The 12,450-nt window shown below is 58.9% G+C and overlaps 1 protein-coding gene across 6 annotated transcripts in view; it reads left to right on the top strand.

The window, feature by feature from the left end:
- DNAH8 (dynein axonemal heavy chain 8) overlaps positions 1-12,450 on the top strand; it is a 10,041,960-nt gene that overhangs the window by 9,939,722 nt on the left and 89,788 nt on the right. The gene's annotated exons all lie outside the window — the stretch shown is intronic.

The raw sequence follows: 12,450 nt of genomic DNA, 5'->3' as shown, positions 1-12,450 counted from the left end.
CCTCTTGGGCCGCTACACCCACTCTCTGTGGGATACGGTCGCGGAGTGTCTGCCGCAATGCCCGCAGGAGGTACGGGACAAGCTCGGCCAGGCTATGGTTGAAGGCCGAGACGCGGCGAGGTATTCCATCAGGTGTGGTCTTGATACGACCGACTCGCTGGGCAGAGCGATGTCCACGACGGTGGCGATTCGTCGCCACGCCTGGCTGAGATCCGCCAATTTTTCGCCGGATGTCCAAAATGCCTTGATGGACATGCCGTTCGATGGCAGTCGCCTGTTTGGCGACAAAGCGGACAACGCGCTTGAGCGCTTCAAGGACTCCAGGGTCACGGCCAAGTCCTTGGGTCTCTCGACCCAGCGCCAGCAAATGGGTTCGTTTCGCTCCTTTCGTGGCCACGGAAGGGGCGGTCCCACACGTGCTGCCAGCCACGCACCGCAGAACACTTCTCAACGCGGTGGCGGCCGTGGATTCCGCCGTGGTGGCGGTCGGGGACAGCGGCGAGGTCAGGCCACACCTCCCCCCGCAGCAGCCTCCAAATCCTCCTAGTCCGAGCTTTCAGGCCCATGTGACGCCAGTGGGTGGCAGGGTTCGCCATCACCACTCCCGCTGGCGCACTATCACATCGGACAGGTGGGTGCTGCAGCTCGTCCGAAGGAGCTACTCCCTCCCCTTCGAGACCACTCCTCCAGCCATGCCACCGCAGAACCACCGTGTGTCGGGGGACCACTTGACACTTCTGCAGGAGGAAGTTACGGCCCTCTTGGCCAAGGGGGCCATCGAGCGCGTTCCTGGGCCAGAAGTAGGGTGTGGTTGCTACTCCCACTACTTTCTGGTACCCAAGAAGGACAAGGGGGGCCTGCGTCCTATCTTGGATCTACGGAACGTCAACGGCTTCCTCCGGAAGGAGAAGTTCAAGATGTTGACTTTGGCTCAGGTCTTGGCTGCTCTAGACCCACTAGACTGGATGGTAGCGTTGGACTTGCAGGATGCGTATTTTCACATCCCCGTCCTGCCGGCCCACCGGCGTTACCTGCGGTTCACGGTAGGCCACGAGCACTTTCAGTTTATCGTGCTCCCATTCGGCCTTACCAGCGCCCCACGGGTGTTCACGAAGGTGATGGCGGTGGTCGCAGCTCATCTGCGCCGGTTAGGGGTTTCAGTCTTCCCCTACCTCGACGACTGGTTGTTGAAGGCGGGCTCGCCCCAGACAGTCGTCCACCACCTCCAGATGACGGCAGACCTCCTGCACGAGCTGGGGTTTTCCATCAACGTGCCGAAATCACACCTGTGTCCCTCTCAAAAGCTCCTTTTCATCGGAGCGGTTCTCGACTCGGCGCAGTTTCGGGTTTAGCCAGGTGGCGGATGCGGGCTCTGCAGTGGGACCTGAAGTTTCAGTGGGCCCAGCATCAGGGCAACCTATCCGACCATGTCCTGATCTCGGAGGGCACTGCGAGACAGTTGCAGTGGTGGCTTACGGACCGCGATTGGGTCAGAGGCAGATCCCTCTCCCTTCCCCAACCGGAGCACGTGTTTGTGACGGACGCGTCCCTCCAGGGCTGGGGTGGCCACTTGGGAGAGGCGGAGATCAGAGGCATCTGGTCTCCGGCGGAGTCCCGGCTCCATATCAACATGTTGGAGCTGCGGGCGATTCGCCTAGCACTGAAGGCATTCCTCCCCTTTGTCAACGGGAGTGTGGTGCAGGTGTTCACGGACAACACCACCGCCATGTGGTACTGCAACAAGCAGGGCGGAGTGGGGTCGTGGACCCTTTGCCAGGAGGCTCTGCGCCTCTGGCAATGGCTGGAACGTCAGGGCGTGACTCTGACGGTTCAACACCTGGCAGGTTCTCTGAACGCCAGGGCGGACGAACTCAGCCGTCGGTGCTCGGTGGATCACGAATGGCGTCTGAACTCGGACGTGGCGAAAGGCCTCTTTCTGCAATGGGGAGAGCCTTGGTTAGATCTATTCGCCACAGAAGAGAACGCGCAATGTCATCAGTTTTGCGCGTTGGAGTTTCCAAGACGGCACTCGCTCGGCGACGCCTTTCGGCGCGAGTGGAGCTGCGGTCTGTTGTACGCCTTTCCGCCTATACCACTTCTGCCCAGAGTGCTGAAGAAGATCAGGCGCGACCGGGCCCAAGTTATCCTTGTGGCTCCGGACTGGGCTCGAAGGTACTGGTATCCCGAGCTACTCAGCATGTCAGTCGGTCCCTCGATCCGCCTGCCCCTTCAGGAGGACCTTCTGTCGCAGCAGCAGGGGACGGTCCTCCACCCGAACCTGTCCAGTCTCCACCTCCATGCTTGGAGATTGAGCGGCGACAGTTGAGGCCATTTGACTTGCCTCCTGAAGTCTGTGATGTGATTCTGGCAGCCAGGCGTCCCTCCACAAAGTCGTTATACGCCTGCCGGTGGAACAGATTTGTGGCATGGTACACAGCAGAGGCTGTGGATCCCCTTTCTGCCCCTCTCTCCGAGGTTCTCCTCTTTCTCCTCTCTCTTGCCCAGCAGGGCTCTGCTCTGGGCACTATCAAGGGCTACCTTTCTGCCCTTTCCGCCTTCTTACGGCTTCCTGATCAGCCATCTTTGTTCAAGTCCCCTATTGTACTGAGATTCTTGAAGGGCATCACGCACATGTATCCACCTGTTCCGTTCGTGATGCCTCAGTGGGACTTGAACCTGGTTCTGACTTTCTTGATGTGCGCTCCCTTTGAGCCGCTTCATTCCTGTCCTCTCCGTCTTCTTACTTTAAAGACGGCCTTCCTGGTTGCCATCACTTCTGCCAGGAGAGTGAGTGAGCTCCAGGCTCTTTCTGTGAAACCTCCTTTCTTGTCCGTTCATCCTGACAAGGTGGTTCTTAGAACTAGACCTTCTTTCCTGCCCAAAGTAGTTTCTGCTTTTCACATCGGGCAGTCCATCACCTTACCCTCCTTCTTCCCGCCTCCGCATCCTTCAAAAGATGAAGAGCGGCTCCATCGTCTGGACCCAAAACGTGCGCTTTCATTTTATATGGATCGCACACGCCAGTTCCGGGTGGATGACCAACTGTTTGTTGGCTACGTGGGTGAGAAGAAGGGACGGGCGGTACAGAAACTAACCATTTCTCGATGGGTCGTCCTGTGCATCAAAGCATGCTACTCTTTGGCTCGGAAGGAGCCCCCTGTTGGGCTGAGGGCCCATTCCACTCGGGCCACGGCGGCTACTACTGCCCTGGGCCGGGGAGTCCCTTTGCAGGACATTTGCCAGGCGGCTACGTGGGCCTCGCTGCACACCTTTGCGAGGCATTACTGCCTGGACAGTCAAGTCCGGAGGGACGGCTTCTTTGGCCGTTCGGTCCTCCAGGATTTTCTGGTGTAGGGTTGTATTGGTTCGCAGACCCACCACCGGGGTTGGTATTGCTGGGGTATCTATTCTAAGGTAAGGAATCTAATACTAACCTGTTTCTTTCAGATGAACAAGTTACTTACCTTCGGTAACGATATATCTGTAAGAAACAGTAGTTAGTATTAGATTCCTTACCGCCCCACCCATCCTCCCCGTTCTGCGAACTGATACCTAGGGTTAAGGACATCCCTTTCAGGGCCCTAGTTTCACATGGCACCAGTGTTGGTTCTCACATGGCTCTGCGTGTTCTGGCGTGGAAAAGCTGTGTGCAAAGAACTGACGTCAGCGCGCGGAGGCGGCGTCTATATACTCCAGCGACGTCATCACGGCGCACGTCGCCGACGACGCGGAGCCGCAGGGGACGCCTGCAGACGACGCCTACCGACGCGCAGGGGTACTGCTACGCAAAAGTTTCCGGATCCAGACTGACGCCTGGGGATATTCTAAGGTAAGGAATCTAATACTAACTACTGTTTCTTACAGATATATCGTTACCGAAGGTAAGTAACTTGTTCTACGAGGCTATTCATGATCTATCAGGTTCTCCGGATAGAGCATTACTACTGGGGGGACTTTAACCTGGCCTTCGACAACAAGCTGGATCGATCCTGTCAGCAAACGGGGCAGACAGGGGCCCTCTTTGGGAGTGGGAGGCGTCTCTTGACTGAAGCAGGGTTCACTGATGTGTGGGGACTACATTACCGACCTCTAGAGAATACACGTTTTACTCACACTCCCACAAAACTTATGCCGGTAGATTATATTTTAACATCGGATACCTTGACACAACAGACGCAGAGGACGGATATCTTTCCATGCCCACTATCCGATCATTCCGCTGTGTGTATATCCCTCTCTCTACACTCTTGCAGGTCCCCCCGCCGCTTCTGGCACCTTAGGGAGACAATGTTACAATGCCCCTATCTGGTTAAACAGGTTATCTGATAGAGACTACTAACCGCAGATTACTTCATGTAGAATTATCCCCAGGCGTGAGACTGGATCCGAAAATGTTTTGCCAGAGCATCCCTGCACGTCGGGGGCGGGCTGACTCCACCCAGGCATCGTCCCCGTACGTTACGTCAACGAGGTCACATAAACCCACCCCGGCACGCCTACGTCAGTTTTGTCCTTTTCTGCGTGCAATGCGGATCCGGTCTTGCTGCAGGACTGTTTGGGGCCCTTTTTTCTTCACCAATTGTCTTCTGTCTGGTGGAACAGTGTGCGAATGCGACAGGACCCTCATCTCATTTGTATGTGGTGTTTGCGGGAGGATCATTGTGCCACTGATAGTGAGGCGTGTCAACAGTTGAAGCCGAAGTCGCGGAGGGAACACCTCCTCCCCTCAATCAGCTTCGGCAGACGGCTTCGAATACGGCGTGGTCCTCGTCCTTCTCCGATGTCGCGTGAGCGTCGCTTCCCGGTGGGTAACTGTCGCAGTTTGTTCCGGGGGGGCTGGTATTCGGCCTTCCAGGGGTGTGGACTCTCTGCGGGTGATACGGCCCCGCATGTCGTCCTCCTGTCCACCATTTCCCGGTGAGGGGGCATCAAGAGTCCAGATGGAAACATACACGGTGGCTTTGCGGGCCTCGCTGGTGTCTTCTCCTCCTTCCCCTCCTTCCCCTCCTGGGGCGCCGACGGATCCCTTGCCTCGTGCGGGGCCCTCCGTTGCGCCGCCAGCGGCTCCGGCCGCTGCACCGACTGGTTCGGATCCAGACTTGAAGGATGTGGTGCCGTTGGGGTGCGGCCCCTCCGGGTTCCCTCCTTCCCACCACAGCGCCTCTGCCTCGCTGCAGACTCCCGTGGGAGTCCCTGTGGTGTCGCTGGAGGTTGCCGGGGTTCGGTTCCCATCGCCGAGCCCCACTCGGCCCTCTGGGCAGACGAAGGTCTTGTCCAAGGCTGAGCTGATGAAGTCCAGGTGCCAGTGTCTGCTTCGGGCAGCGCCACAAGGGTCGGTGATCTCTCCTTGTCCTGCTCTGGGCTGAGGTGGGGTGGGGACTCCTCGTCCCCCTCTGGGCCTTTCTCGTTCCACCCCGCGGGCGGCTTCCTCGTCAGAGGGTGGGTGGGAGGTTGATTCATCCCTGGCACCACCACATGGGTCGCCGGACCGCCTCCGCTACATTCTGGGCCGAGGCTGGCAGAGGACTTCGGGTCACTCCCCTGGTCCTTCTCGTCCTCCACGCAGGCAGCTGCCTTGGCGGAGGTCGAGTCGGCGCTGTTCCGGCACCGCCCCTTGGCCACTTTGGCTACGGGCCCACTCTGGTCCCCACTCCGGTCCCCGGTGCGGTGTAACTTGGAGGAGCCCTATCCCCTTTGAGGGTTCGCTCCTTTCTTCCCTGAAGGGAGCTTGGAGGCGTCCTGCCTCAGGGGATCCAGTGCCTCAACACCTTCTGCACCGACACCTTCCAGCGCCCCGTGACCCGGCGTGCCTCTCCCTCCACCCCTCTGCTGCCAGTCCACTTTTGAGGACCGCTTTCCCCTCCCTGCCGCCACTGTTGACTCCGCCGTCCTGGGAGGCCCGCTGGCTGGACTCTTGGGGGTGCAACATATTTGCCTCAATCAGTGCTGCCCTGCGGGCCCTTAACACCTTGTGTGTATTGGCGAGGGCCTCCTCTTGTTTGTGGGACTCGGCTGAGTCTCTGGGATCTGCAGCTTCCCAGGAGACTGTTCAGGTGGACTTACGGCATCATGCTTTGGATGGCCGGGAGCTAGCAGCGTTTATTCTCCGCTCCGATCTGGACATCTCGGAGGTGTTGGGCTGGGCTATGGCTTCATCAGTGGCCCTCCGTCGCCATGCTTTCCTTTGGGACTGCGTGTTCCCAGAGAATATTCGGGAGTGGCCCATTGACATTCCGTTTGATGGCAGCCTGTTGTACCATGCCCCGGCTCATTCTGCCATCCAGAGGTTCCTAGCGGGGCTCCGTCCTCCTCCTCCTCCTCCTCTTCCTCCTCCTCCACCTTTTTCTCCTCGTCCTCCTTCCCCTCCTCAGTGACTGCTGAGCTGGGTTGGGGCCTTTTGAATGTCCTTGCTATGGGGGGTATTCGCAGGCCATTGAGTCCTCCTTGCTGGGAGTTTGGCATTGTTGGCTGCTGGACAGCCCTTGTTGCCTATGTGTGTGTGTTTTTTGCTGGAATAGTTACACAGACTTGGCCCTGAGATTAGGCCTTCTGTTTTTCTTTGGGCTGCTGTCAAGCCTTCCGCGGGGCTGTTTTTTCCCGTGGCACTTTACTTTCTCCTCTGCTGCGGTAGTTCTTCCAAACAGGGTTCCTGTGTTTTGGGACTTACCGTACCCTATGTGGGGTAGTGATAGCTGTTGTATAGCTCTGCTCTGCTGGGGAGTGCTGGTTGCCTTCGGGTGCCTGTTCTCCATGGCGTTTTTGTATGTTGCTATTGCTTCTTGAGGTTGTGTGAGCGGCCCTTGTGGTAGTAGGTCCGGCCATTTCCTTTCCCTCCTGCTCTTGTGCTGGGAGCTGGGATGCTTCAGTGTCCTTCATGCTTCTGGCGGCTTATGGTTATAGCTTCTGTCTGGCTGGTCTGTTGCCTTCCCTCCGAGTGGGCTCGCCTCTTTCCTTGGTTTCCTTGGACCCCCTGGGCTGCTTCTTTTTCTTTTTCCTCTGCCCGTCCTGGCGTTGGGTGGAAGCTCTGTTGCCCTGGGGGTGGAATGGGGTGCTTTGGCCTCTCCGGCCTTGCTCTAGGTTCCTCTGTTGTGAGTGTGTGGGCCTCCACTCTTCCTTCTTTCTCCTACATCCCTTTTGGGGCTGCTGGCATTTGTTTTGTGGGGGTCCTCTTGCCTGGTAGGGACGAGGTTACCTCCATGGTCTACAGATCTGGTCCCCTGTGGGCCTTCTGTCCTGTCCAGGCTGGTGGGGTCCTTTCACAGGCCCTCCTTCCCTGTGGGTATTGCTAGGGTATCTAATATATGTGAAGGAATCTGCGGCTAGTAGTCTCTATCAGATGTACGAATTACTTACCTTCGGTAACGATGTATCTGGTAGAGACGATTCTAGCCGCAGATTCCTTCACGGCCCGCCCTTCCTCCCCGTTCTGCGAGGACCGGGCTGGTCCTTGGTACTCGCCTCCCAGTGGGAGGCCATCTCTTCGGGGAGTACTTTCTTTGCTGTTGAAGGTGCTCCGTCTGGTTGCTGTTCCCCCCCTCCTCCTTGGTTTTGGGAAGGTGGGGATCTGGTGCTCCTGTGCCCCGTTGCTCTGGCTGCTTCAGGTCGGGGACGTTTTCCTCCAGTCTCTCCCTTTCTCCCTCCTCTTGCTACTAGGCCTGGCCCCTCTACCACCTCTGAGTTAGGGCCCCCTGGTTGTGCCTTCCCTTTTTCTGGGGGGATGGATGCCCTCGTGGCTGGGGTGGCTGGAGGTTGGTTGGTCCGGCCTGTTGGGTCTGTTTCCCCTTCCTTGTTTTGGGGTGTGGTTGTAGGCCTGCTCCATGTGTCATGAGTTTATGCAGGATCCCTGTCTCTGGGGGTGAGGTTGGGGGTTTGCTGTCTGTGTATTGGCATGCTGCCTGCTCAGGGCTCTGCTCTTTCTCTCTCTCTGCCCTTAGACACTGCAGTGTTGCACTGTTCTTATGGGGTTTCTTTTTTGTATACTCTTTCGCACACTTTTCCCATGCTCCCACAGTTTTTATTTGGTGGCTCCGCGTTGTGGTACGTAAAAGTTGTCCGAAGAAAACTGACGTCGGCGCGCCGGGGTGGTGTTTATGTGACCTCGCTGATGTCTCGTATGCGGATGACGCCTGGGCGGAGTTGCGTGATGTTGCCCCGCCCCGGCGCGAAGGGATGCTGTGGCAAAAACTATCCGGATTCAGTCTCACGCCTGGGGATAATTCTACGTGAAGGAATCTGCAGCTAGAATTGTCTCTACCTGATACATCGTTACCGAAAGTAAGTAACTCTTACACCAAAACCATAACTATCTGTCCATCAATGACACTACAGAAATGTCGACAGTAGTAGTATGGGAAGCCATGAAGGCTGTGGTCAGGGGTTAACTTTCAGCGATCCCCGCAGAGGACAATAGGATTAGGAGGGAGAAAAGAGAGCAACTTTCGAGTGAGGTCGCTGAACTAGAGCGGATCCATCAAAGAACAGGTGCTCCTCGGGTTAGAGGCAACTCAAGACAGCCAGGGCACAGTTGGCAGCCCTGGATTGGGACAGGGTTGGGTATGCTGCCCTTCGCCTCAAACACGCCTTTTATGTAGTGGGAGATTGATGCGGGAGGCTCTTGGCCAACAGATTACGGGTACAACAACAATCTGAAAGAGACACGTTAGTATTAGATTCCTTACCTTAGAATATCCCCAGGCGTCAGACTGGATCCGGAAATTTTTGCATAGCAGTACCCTTGCGCGTCGGTAGGAGTCGTCTGCGGCTCCGCGTCCGACGTCGGCGTCGTGGGCGCCGTGATGACGTCGTCGGAGTACTTAGACGCCGCCTCCGCGTGCTGACGTCAGTTCTTCTTTTTTCCGCGCCAGCAAGCGCAGATCTGGAAAAAGCAGTAACCCTAGTCACTTTTTGACTAACTTTTTTGACCCTTTTTGATTGCTATTTCGAGTCTCTCGACTCCGAAACGGTGCCTTTAGGGATGCCCAGCTTCAAGCCTTGTGACGATTGCGACCGGCTGATGTCGGTCACGGATCCTCACCGCGTCTGCTTGTCGGGTTTGGGCGTCGACCACGACGACAAGGCCTGCTCCGACTGCCGGGCCCTCTCTTCGAAAGCCAGGCGGGAGCGGTCCCGTAGGCGCCTCGAACTCCGGCAGTCGGCCCCGCGCCGTGAGAGGTCCCGATCTCATGGGAGGTCGAGGGCAGGTCGCGGGCTCGGAGCCATCACAGCTCCGAGAGTAGGCCACACTCCTCCGGGTCGAAGTCGTCGTCAGGTAAGAGGCACAAGAAGTCCAAGCGGCGTCATCGCTCCTCGGACTCCCCCCGACGCTCGCGCGATGCGGCCGTTGGTTCGGGTGACACCGCCCACGCAGCTCCGTCGGAGTCGAGGGCGCCGCGTGCAGCTCCACACCCTCCGGTCCCTGGGCTGAATGCGTCGCCGGAGGAGGTCGAGCGCTTCCTCATGGCCATGAGGAAACTCTCTCCTCCGACAGCTCCGCGGCGCCTTCGGGCCCAGCGGACCCGTCTGGGGGCCCTAGTGGGTCGGCGGCTCCGGCCCGACGCTGTCGGGTGCTTTGGCCGCCAACGCCTTCGGGCCCGGCGCGGGGTCCAGTTGTTCCGACGCCTTCGGGCCCGGAGCCGCAGGATGCCTCTGGTCCTCCTTCGGGATCTGGTTCGTCGCCGGTGGATCTGACGACCTCCCCGGCGTCGGACCCTCAGGTGTCACCTCCGGCGCCGGCCTCGGGCGGCGCCGTCCCCGGTTCCACCTTCGTTCCTGTTCCGGCGTCGGGACGGCCCCGATTGGCGCCGCTCCAGACGCCGGTTGCAGAGTTCCATCTCTACGAACAGGCCCCATTAGATGAGAACCCTGAATTTCAGGAGATGGGTGATGAAGAGGACTGGGAGGGGTCTGAGGACCCTCTGACCAGGGAGTGTCAGTCTCATGAGGACTGGGCAGGAGACCTTGGGGAGGCCAGTGGCCTAGACACCTCTCCAGACACTGGTTTTGTCTCCCCTCCTTCCGTGGCATCGGAGGAGGGGGCAACTTATAGTGTGGTGCTGATGAGGGCTGCCAAGGCCTTGGGCCTTGAGCTCCCCGTCGCGGCCGTGAGGACTAACCTCCTCACTGAGGTCCTTAAACCGCAGTCAAGCTCGGCCGAGCCTCTGCTGCCCTTTAATGAGGCCTTGACCGACGTTCTTCTGGGCACTTGGTCCAAGCCCGCTACGGGTTCGCCCGTAGATAGGAACGTGGCCAGACGCCACCGCCCCGACCCGGGCGACCCATGTTTCCTGTCCTCCCACCCTACCCCTGAGAGCCTGGTCATCCAGGCCTCCAATTCCCAGACCGCATTCCCGTCCGCCCCCCCCGGACCGGGAATCCAAGAGGTATGACCAGTATGGGAAGAAGATCTTCTCATCCCTTAGCCTAGGCCTGCGGTCTTCTAACACCGCCTGCCTCTTGGGACGTTACACCCACTCTGTGTGGGATAAGGTCGCGGAAGTGCTGCCAGAGTGTCCGTTGGAGGTACAGGCCAAACTCGGCCAAGCCCTTGTGGAGGGCCGGGATGCAGCCAAGTATTCCATCCGGTGTGGGCTGGATACCACTGACTCGCTGGGCAGAGCGATGGCAACGACGGTGGCGGTCAGACGCCACGCCTGGCTGAGGTCCGCCAACTTCTCGGCAGATGGCCAGAACACGCTTATGGACATGCCGTTCGATGGCCGTCGCCTCTTTGTCGACAAGGCAGACCATGCGCTTGAGCGTTTTAAGGACAGCAGGGCTACGGCCAAATCCTTAGGCCTCTCGGGCCAGCGCCAGCAATCGGCTGCCTATCACTCCTTTCGTGGCCACGGAAGGGGTGCGCCCACACGTGCCGCCAGCCACGCACCGCAGGGCAATACCCAACGCGGTGGCGGCCGTGGGAACCGCCGTCCAGGTGGTCGGGGGCAGCGGCGAGGTCAGTCCACACCTTCCCCCGCAGCATCCGCCTCTAAACCCTCCTAGTCCGTGCTTTCAGGCCCATGTGACGCCAGTGGGAGGCAGGGTTCGCCATCACCACCTCCACTGGCACACTGTCACGTCGGACAGGTGGGTGCTGCAAATCGTCCGAAGGGGCTACTCCCTCCCCTTCGAGGCGACTCCCCCAGCCATGCCACCGCAGAATCACCGTATATCGGGGGATCACTTGCGACTTCTGCAGGAGGAAGTTACGGCCCTCTTGGCCAAGGGGGCCATCGAGCGCGTTCCTGGGCCAGAAGTAGGGTGTGGTTGCTACTCCCACTACTTTCTGGTACCCAAGAAGGGCAAAGGGGGCCTACGCCCTATCTTGGACCTACGGAACGTCAACGGCTTCCTCCGGAAGGAGAAGTTCAAGATGCTGACACTGGCTCAGGTCCTGGCTGCCCTGGACCCAGGAGACTGGATGGTAGCGTTGGACTTGCAGAACCCTTACTTTCATATCCCCGTCCTGCCTGCCCACCGGTGCTACCTGCGGTTCATGGTGGGCCACGAGCACTTTCAGTTTACCGTGCTCCCCTTCGGCCTTACCAGCGCCCCACGGGTGTTCACGAAGGTGATGGCGGTGGTCGCAGCTCATCTGCGCAGGTTAGGGGTTTCAGTCTTCCCCTACCTCGACGACTGGTTGTTGAAGGCGGGCTCGCCCCAGACAGTCGTCAGCCACCTCCAGACGACGGCAGACCTCCTGCACCAGCTGGGGTTCTCCATCAATGTGCCGAAGTCACACCTGTGTCCCTCTCAGAAGCTCCTCTTCATCGGAGCGGTTCTGGACTCGGCGCGGTTTCAGGTTTATCTGCCCGAACAGCGGGTCCGGGATATTCAGGCTCTGATTCCCATCTTTCAGCCGTTATCCCGGGTTTCGGTCAGGTTGACGCTGCGGCTTCTGGGGCTGATGGCCTCCTGCATCCTACTGGTGCATCACGCCAGGTGGCGGATGCGGGCTCTGCAGTGGGACCTGAAGTTTCAGTGGGCCCAGCATCAGGGCAACCTATCCGACCACGTCCTGATCTCGGAGGGCACTGCGAGACAGCTGCAGTGGTGGCTTACGGACCGCGATTGGGTCAGCAGCAGATCCCTCTCCCTTCCCCAACCGGAGCACGTAGTTGTGTCGGACGCGTCCCTCCAGGGCTGGGGAGGCCACTTGGGAGAGGCGGAGATCAGAGGCCTCTGGTCTCCGGCGGAGACCCGGCTCCACATCAACCTGTTGGAGCTCAGGGCGATTCGTCTGGCACTGAAGGCATTCCTCCCCTCTGTCCGGGGGAGTGTAGTGCAGGTGTTCACGGACAACACCACCGCCATGTGGTACTGCAACAAACAAGGCGGGGTGGGGTCGTGGATCCTTTGTCAAGAGGCTCTTCGCCTTTGGCAATGGCTGGAACGCCAGGGCGTGACCCTGTTGGCCCACCACCTGGCAGGTTCTCTGAACGCCAGGGCGGACGT

This window comes from Lissotriton helveticus, chromosome 6 (assembly GCF_964261635.1).
Source record: "Lissotriton helveticus chromosome 6, aLisHel1.1, whole genome shotgun sequence".
In the NCBI taxonomy this organism is placed as follows: Eukaryota; Metazoa; Chordata; class Amphibia; order Caudata; family Salamandridae; genus Lissotriton; species Lissotriton helveticus.
This window is presented reverse-complemented; position numbering and strand designations above follow the sequence as displayed.